The sequence below is a fragment of the Erinaceus europaeus genome, chromosome 10 (assembly GCF_950295315.1).
Source record: "Erinaceus europaeus chromosome 10, mEriEur2.1, whole genome shotgun sequence".
NCBI lineage: Eukaryota > Metazoa > Chordata > Mammalia > Eulipotyphla > Erinaceidae > Erinaceus > Erinaceus europaeus.
In genome coordinates, this window is record NC_080171.1 from 24,014,401 (window position 1) to 24,022,814 (window position 8,414).

Sequence of the window (8,414 nt, forward strand, 5' to 3'; positions counted from 1 at the left end):
TGGAAAACCCTCATGCATTACATAAACTTGGAGGAAATGTTTACTTTCAACCTTTTTTTTTTTCACTCCCTGGAAGACATCTACTTTTTACACTTCCATACCTAAAATAATCTCCTTGGCATGTTAGGGTTTTCACAAAATATAAGGCAAGCTTTTTGTTTTTAAATGATTTCTTCCTTATAAATAACTTCAAGTGAGAAATGTTAGAGAAAGATGACTAGAGGGCTCTGAAATCCAATTCCATCAAGATTCAGAGAGAAAAAGGATAAAAAGGAAAGACCTTATAAGTAATATACAAAAAGGAAGTAATAATAGATGTAGCTGTGACTTAGAAAGGAATTGAAAGTAGGCCCATAGAAAAAATGGGCAGAAAGAAAGAAAGAAAGAAAGAAAGAAAGAAAGAAAGAAAGAAAGACCATCATAGAAATAATAGTCAATAGATACCTGTGACCTTGAGAGGATGCAGTTTCTAATGGTGGGAATGGACACAGAACTCTGGTAGTGAGAATGGTGTGGAATTGTACCCCTGTTATTCTGTAATTTTGTAAGCCAATATTAAATCATTAATAAAAAATGAAAAAATCCTAATGAAGAAGTATACAACAGGAAAAAATTCTTTCTACATGTATACTTTATCTTATTTAGATATCACAGCAATCCACTGAACTAGATCTTATATTCCTCATTTCAAAGGAGCAAACTGTGGTTTGAAAAAATATGTTAACTTGCCTAAAATCTCACATCTCTTAAAGTAATAAGGTTCAAAGTTTAATCTGGTCTTATCTATCTCCTAAATCCTACCCACTATTAAGATTGCCGGTATAATCTATTTTGATTCCCTTGACCTTCAACCCTCAATTTCTACTTTCATTTTTAGAGAGAATCTTCTTTATTTAGTATTTTTCATTGGTACCTACCCAACTGTCTTGCTCTGTAGAATTAATCTTCATGGGAAAATTGCATGCATTGACCATACTGGCAGAGCAGACAGTGGAACAACCTTGTTAGCTGATTCTGGGAGGGCTGCAAGACATTTCTAGTTATAAGGGAGAATTTTGCTTGCTAACATCTCTGCGTGGGCTGGTCAGATTGTTTGTCTGCCAAGAATTAGTGTTCTTGCATGCTCTTTCTCTATCTCTCTCTTCTATCCCCCAGTTAAACTGGCTGCTAGCTGGGGCTGAAGCTGTTTCCCAGGAATCTGTTCCCTGCTTCTATTACTGCAAAACTAAATTTAAATATGCCAATACCCTCAACCCTGCTCTCAGTAAGGTTTCAGGTGTCTTTTGGATGATTACTTCCATTACATTACCCTTACCTAGTTTATTTTTTAATGTATTTATTTTTATATTGCAGAATTAAATGTTTACAGGGGTTTAAATCCACACCATTCCCACCACCAGAGTTCTGAATCTTCATTCTCCCGACTGCAATCCACCACAGTTCCCCTAAGGTTGTAGATATGGGCCAGCCACCATCTCCACAACTGTCTACATTTATACATAGTTGCCCCATCCCTTTTTTTGGTGATTCAATCCTTTCTTCCCCTCCAAACCACTCAGGACATCATAACTACATCCATATGTCCCTCTCCTTTTCCCTCTCTCTTTCTCTGGGTGCTGATGGAGCTGGAATACAGTCTTATCTTCTTCCTCCTATCATTTCTTCCCCACTGGAAATATGGATCAAAGTTGTTTTGGGGGCACAGAAGGTAGGAGTTCTGACTTCTGTAATTGATTCTCTGCTGAACATGGGTGTTGATAGGTCGATTCATACACCCAGCCTGTTTCTGTCTTTCCCCAGTCCACCAGAGCTCTGGATATGTGAGGGTCCAGAACTTATTGGGGAGGTCATCTGCCCAGAGAAGTCAGGATGGAGTCATGGTAGCATCTGTAGCTTGATATCTGGAAGGTGACATGACCTAAATTGAGGCAAAATGGATAGTGAACAGGAACAAAAAAGTAGGATTAGAGCAAATGAGATTAGGGATTTTAGGGTAGAAGAAAGCTAGGGAAACCATTTTAGGCATGTTTCTGGGGGCACACAACTAAGGTAGTTTTGCTTGAGTTTGGTGGCTAACCTGAGGTTGGATAAGAATATTGTCTGAGAGAATGGTGTCAGAATAGAGAAAATGGGCTAGAAAGTTGGATTAGGGCAGAGAGTAGCTTCTGTTCTTGAAAAAAAAAATTGGCTAAAATTAACTATTTACCTCCATCCACCTGCTCCAGGGCATATATATTTTTAGCACCAGAATCTGTGTAACCTCTATGTCCTGATTGGCCTGAGCTTATAGCTCATGGTCACATTTGAGGAACTTTGCAGGCATTTCAGGACCAGTCTTTTTTTTTTTGAGTAGCAGGGAAGGATACCCCCAGCCTCCCTTCGGAGACTGGAGCTAACCCTACCATCATTGCTTTATGGCAAAGCGAAGGTCCTGGGAGGGCCCACACGATGCCATTCCTTATGGAAGTGATCAATGGTAAAAGAGAGAGAGGGACCATTTAGACGTCTACGCCCATTATATATATATATATGAATCCAAGGATTCCCTAACTAGGGCCCCAGATAATCAGGTGGTATGATATTGACCAAATAGGCCATTGTTAAGTGGGCCAGTCTCTTGCCCTTATCCAACTTCTGTAGTCCTCTCTTTCTTTGATGATCTTAGATTTTCTCTCAGTTGTTCAGGCGTTGAGTATCATTTGAAGAGCCCAGCCAGAGTTGGGTTTTGGGGATCTGTCTTCTTTGGGCCTTTCTGCTAGGATGCCCAGCTAATTTGGTCTAAGTCCAATCAATTACAGAATTTATGATGCCTTCTTTAGGCAGTTCAACCACTATTGAGCACTTTGAGTTATATAATTGCCCCTTATTTATGGATACATGTACACCTGTATCTAGTACCCTAAACCCTAGCCTAATCTGGTTACTTAGTTAAATGACGTGCCATCTAACATGGATGTAGGTAGTCCCATGTGTTAGGAAAGGTCTCACCAGATTTGAAGAGTTGGGAGGTTGACTTCTAAGGCTGGTATCTCTGGTTACAGTCCACAGTAGGATTTCAGTAGCAGCAGAATGTGAGGTGGCAGCACCAGTAGTGACTTGGTTGAAGGCAACAGAGATGGTATGGCGGTAAAGAATCATAGAGAAGGAATATCAAGAAGTATGGACATGTCCTAGAGGTACCAGGACTAGGAGGGTCTTAAAGAGAATGCAAGGGGTTTCTTATAGTCTTAGAGTTAAATATCAATAGTTAACTATTATTATAACCAGGTTAGTAGGGGGTTTTGTTTTCTATGATAATCCAAAGGTTAGTATCTATATTAATATACTTGACTTCACTAAACTTTGAACCCTTTCAGTAGTATCCGAATCTCTTTGTATTTTAGATACATAGAAGGCCAAAAGGTCTTGATCTGTCTGGTCTAAAGCTGTAGTTGATTTAGATGTTTACAGAACTATATTTTCAGATACACTTTTAGAGTTCCATGAACAATTTAATCCCAGAGTTTGATCATCTTGCAAATCTAAGATATTAAATGTTTAAGCAAAATCTAATATTTGTGCTTAGGGTTATGGTCTAGGCAGTTAGGGAACTTGAGATATTAAATCTACCCCCCAAAACATGTCATATTACTAGTGATAGGACTAACTAGTGATAGGACTAACTAGTGATAGGACTAAAATTTCACATTTTTCCCACCACCGAAAGTCTGTGCCCTCCCCCCAGGTAACCACTATAGTTTTCTAATTTAAATATGTGTTGTTTTGTGTTTATTTTCAGTACGTATATTCAGTTCTAAATTCCACATATGAGCAAAACCATCCTGTAACTTTCCTTTACCTCTTTGCTTACTTCACTAAGCATAATGTTCTTGAGTTCCATCCATTTTATCCAAGTGGATGTAAAATCATCTTTTTTATTGCTGAATAGTGGTACTCCACTGACTTTTTTTATCCCCATAACTTTTTTATCCAGTCATCTGTCGAGGGACATTTTGGTAGCTTCCAATTCTTTGCTATTGTGGATAATGTGGCTATGAACATGGGGGTACATATATGCCTACGAATTAGTGATATTATCTCTTTGGATAAATGCCTAGGATTTGCTGGATCATAAGGTATTTCCATCTGTATTTGCTTAAGGATTCTCCATACTGTTCTCCATAATGGTTGTACCATTTTGCATTCCCACCAGCAGTGTATTAGAGTTCCTTTCTCTCCACATCCTTTGCAACATTTATCCTCTCCTGTTTTGTTGATGAAGGCCATTCTTTTTTTTATTTAAGAAAGGATTAATTAACAAAACCATAAGGTAGGAGGGGTACAACTCCACACAATTCCCACCACCCCATCCCCTGATAGCTTTCCCATTCTCTATCCCTCTGGGAGCATGGACCCAGGGTCATTGAGGGTTGCAGTTGGCGACTAATCCCTAGCACTGCAAAAATGGTATCATCTGTTTTCCATCTACACCATGCCTCGGCCTCGCGTGAGCTTAATGTGCAGCTTGGCGATACGAGAATCTGGCATGAAGCCCAGCCAGTCTATCTTGGCGTTACTCTCAATTGCACTCTGTCATTTCACGAACATCTCATAAAAACTGCAGCAAAGGTGGGTGCGAGGAATAACATCATTGCAAGACTGGCCAGCTCTTCATGGGGCGCAAGCGCTTCCACACTACGATCATCATCTCTAGCATTATGCTATTCCACTGCAGAATACTGTGCCCCAGTATGGTTCCGTAGCCCCCATGTCCACTTGGTCGATTCCAAATTATATTCCTCCATGAGGATAATTTCTGGAACCATCCATTCCACCCCGGTTCCATGGCTGCCAGTTCTTAGCAACATCGCCCCGCCAGATATTCGTCGGGATGCGGCATCATCTAAGTTCATTTCCCACATCTACGCTCGACCAGACCTGCCAATATACACGGATATCTTCGCCCACCCTGTCCAACGCTTGACGTCTCGTCACCCAATCTGGTCCCCTACGCCTACACTGAACTTCTCTGTTCCAGACTCTTGGAAACAGAGTTGGCAGTCAGCTGAGGTAAAGAACAAACACCTCATCACAGACCCCTGCAAGCATCAACCCGGCTTTGACCTAGCATGTTATGATTGGGCCCTCCTCAATCGCTATTGAACAGGCCATGGCCGGTGTGCCGCTATGTTCCACCGCTGGGGAGCCAGAGACGACCCGAACTGCCCCTGCGGCTACAGACAGACTATGACCCACATAGTCAACGACTGCCACCTCTCCAGATTCAAAGGAGGTCTCGAAACTTTACATCAGGCTCAACCTGATGCTGTTGACTGGCTATGGAAGAAGGGCAAACGCTAGAAGAAGAAGAGGGTTGCAGAAAGTAGAAGGTCTGGCTTCTGTAATTGCTTCCCCGCTGAACATGGGCGTTGACTGGTCGGTCCATACTCCCAGTCTGCCTCTCTCTTTCCCTAGTAGGGTGTGTCTCTGGGGAAGCTAAGCTCCAGGACACATTGGTGGGATCTTCAATCCAGGGAAGCCTGGCCAGCATCCTGGTGGCATCTGGAACCTGGTGATTGAAGAGAGTTAACATTCGAAGCCAAACAAATTGTTGAGCAATCATGGACCCAAAGCTTGGAATAGTGGAGAGGAAGTGTTAGGGGGTTACTCACTGCAAACTCTAGTGTACTTCTGCTTTCAGGTATATATTTTGCAGTAGTTTATGGATACATGTGAACATAAGCTCTCTCTCACAGAAACTGGTGTATATCTAGGTTATGGGACTTTGTTAGAAAGTGAACCACCTGAGATGAAATTAGAGTGTACTATAAAAGGAAAGGTCTCACCCGAGTAATGAAGCTGAAGGGTTGCTATTCCACTCGTGAAGTCTCTGGACACAGTCTGAGGTGAAGCATGTTGAGGTGGCAATCGTTGCGTTGGTTAGGTTGTGATCGGCGGATGCAATATTATTTGGTATGGATTGGGAGACGCATACGGGAAAGTGGACCCTATCCAAGGGTTCCAGGACTGGGGGAAGTAGGGGCTCTATAGTGGAGATGTGAGGTTCCTGCTGTCTTAGGGTTCAAAAAGACAATCGATAGTTAATGTTATCATCACATTATTTGGTAATTGGGTTAACTTTGAAAAGTCCTTTTGTTATGGTTTGCTGTACAGTATCCAGTATCTTGTATATAGCTGTGCTATTGGATGCTTCTAATCTACTTGGTCTAGGCTTTTGAGAGAGTCCGCATATCAAATACACAGCCTGTATATTAAAAAGATTCAGTTTGTGTTTTGAAAAACTTTGAGACATACAATTGATTTTCCCCCTCTCATATTAATCAACTACTGATTTATATGTCTACATTTTGCTAGGAGTGTACATAAACACCATTCCCACCACCAAAAGACTGTGACCCATCCCTCCCACCCACTCCCACCCCCCACTGGCCCAGGAAGCTGCATGTCTACCCCCTCACCACAGGGTTTTTACTTTGGTGCCCTAGATGAAGGCCATTCTTAAAGGTGTGAGAGGGTATCTCAATGTGCTTTTGATTTGCATTTCTCTGGTGATGAGTGAACTAGAACATATCTGCATATGACTGTGGTATCTCTACTTTGGAGAACTGTCTATGCATGCATGTCCTCTGCCCACTTTTTTATTGGATTGTTCTTTTTCTTTTCCTTGGCTCTATGAGTTCTTTATAGATGTTTGAAATCAACTGCTTGTCTGAAATATGATGTGTGAAAGTGTTCTCCCATTTGCTAGGTTTCAGGTTTATCTTTATGGAGTTTTCTTTGATGTATGGAAACTTTTTAATTTTATATAGTCCCATTTGTTCAATCTTGTTTTTGTTTCTCTTGCCCATGGGATGAAGTCTCCAAATATGTTTTTAGTGTTAATGTCATGAAATGTTTCACCAATATGTTCTTCTATGTATTTTATACTTTCAGGTCTGATACCCAGATCTTTGATCCATTTTGAGTTAATTTTGGTGTATGGTGTTAGTTGGTGGTCTAGTTTCATTTCTCTACGTGTGGATGTCCCAGTCTGCCAACACCATTTGTTAAAGAGGCTTTTTTCCCTCATTGGGTAGATTTGGCCCCTTTGTCATATATGAGGTGTCTGTACATGTATGGATTGAGTTCTGGACTCTATCCTATTCCATTGGCCCATATGATCATATTTGTTCCAATACTACACTATTTTGATTACTACTGCTCTGTAGTATAACCTGTAGTTGGGTATTGTGATGCCTCCATTTTTCCTCTTTTTCCTTAGAAGTGCTTTTGCTATTTGTGGGGTTTATTTTTTTTTAAGTTCCACATGAATTTTTGAATAATCTGTTCAATTTCCTTGAAATATGTCATTAGGATTTTAATAGGGATTGGATTGAATATATTATTGCTTTTGGCAGAATTGCCATTTTAATGCTATTTATTCTCCCAATCCATGAACGGGATGTTCTTCTATTTCTTTGTGTCATCCTCTATTTCTTTTAACTGTGTCTTATAGTTTTTCTTGAAAAGGTCCTTTACATCCTTTGTTAGATTTATTCCTAGGTATTTGATCTTCTTGGATTCAATTGTAAATGGTGTTGCTTCTTTCAGTTTCATTTCTTCTGACCATAAAGAAATGCCACAGATTTATAGGTATGGATTTTGTAGCCTGTTACTTTACTGAATTTATTGATGATTTCCAGTAGTTTATTGGCAGGGCTTCCTGGGTCCTCTAGGTATAGCACATATCATCTGCAAATAATGAGAGTTTAACTTCATCCTTTCCAATCTGGATTCCTTTGATATCTCTTTCTTGTGTGACTGTGATAGCAAGGACTTCTAGGACTATATTGAATAAAAATGGTGAAAGTGGGCACCCTTGTCTAGTTCCTGATTTCAGGGGAAGAGCTCTCAATTTTTCCCCACTATGACATTAGCCATGGGCTTATCATATATAGTCTTTATTATGTTAAGGAATTTTCCTTCCACTCCCAGTTTTTCAAGGGCCTTTATTATAAATGGGTGTTGTACCTTGTCGAATGCTTTTTCCACATCAATTGATAGAATCATGTGATTTTTGTCTTCCTTTTTGCTAATATAATGGATTACATTTATTGTAATTTGTTGAGAACCATCCCTGTTTCCCAGGAATGAATCCCACTTGATCTTGGTGGATTATTCTCTTAATATGTTGTTGTATTTGGTTAGTCAAGATTTTGTTGAGGATCTTTGCATCAGTGCTCATCAAGGATATAGGTCTATAATTTTCTTTTTTGGTGGGGTCCTGCTTTGGTGGTCAGGGTGATATTAGCCTCATAGAATATGTTTTGGAGTGTTCCCTCTTCTTCTATTTTCTGGAAGAGTTTGAGGAGGATGGGTGTTAGTTCTTTGAATGTTTTGTAAAATTCATTAGTATAGTCATCAAGGCCCAGGAT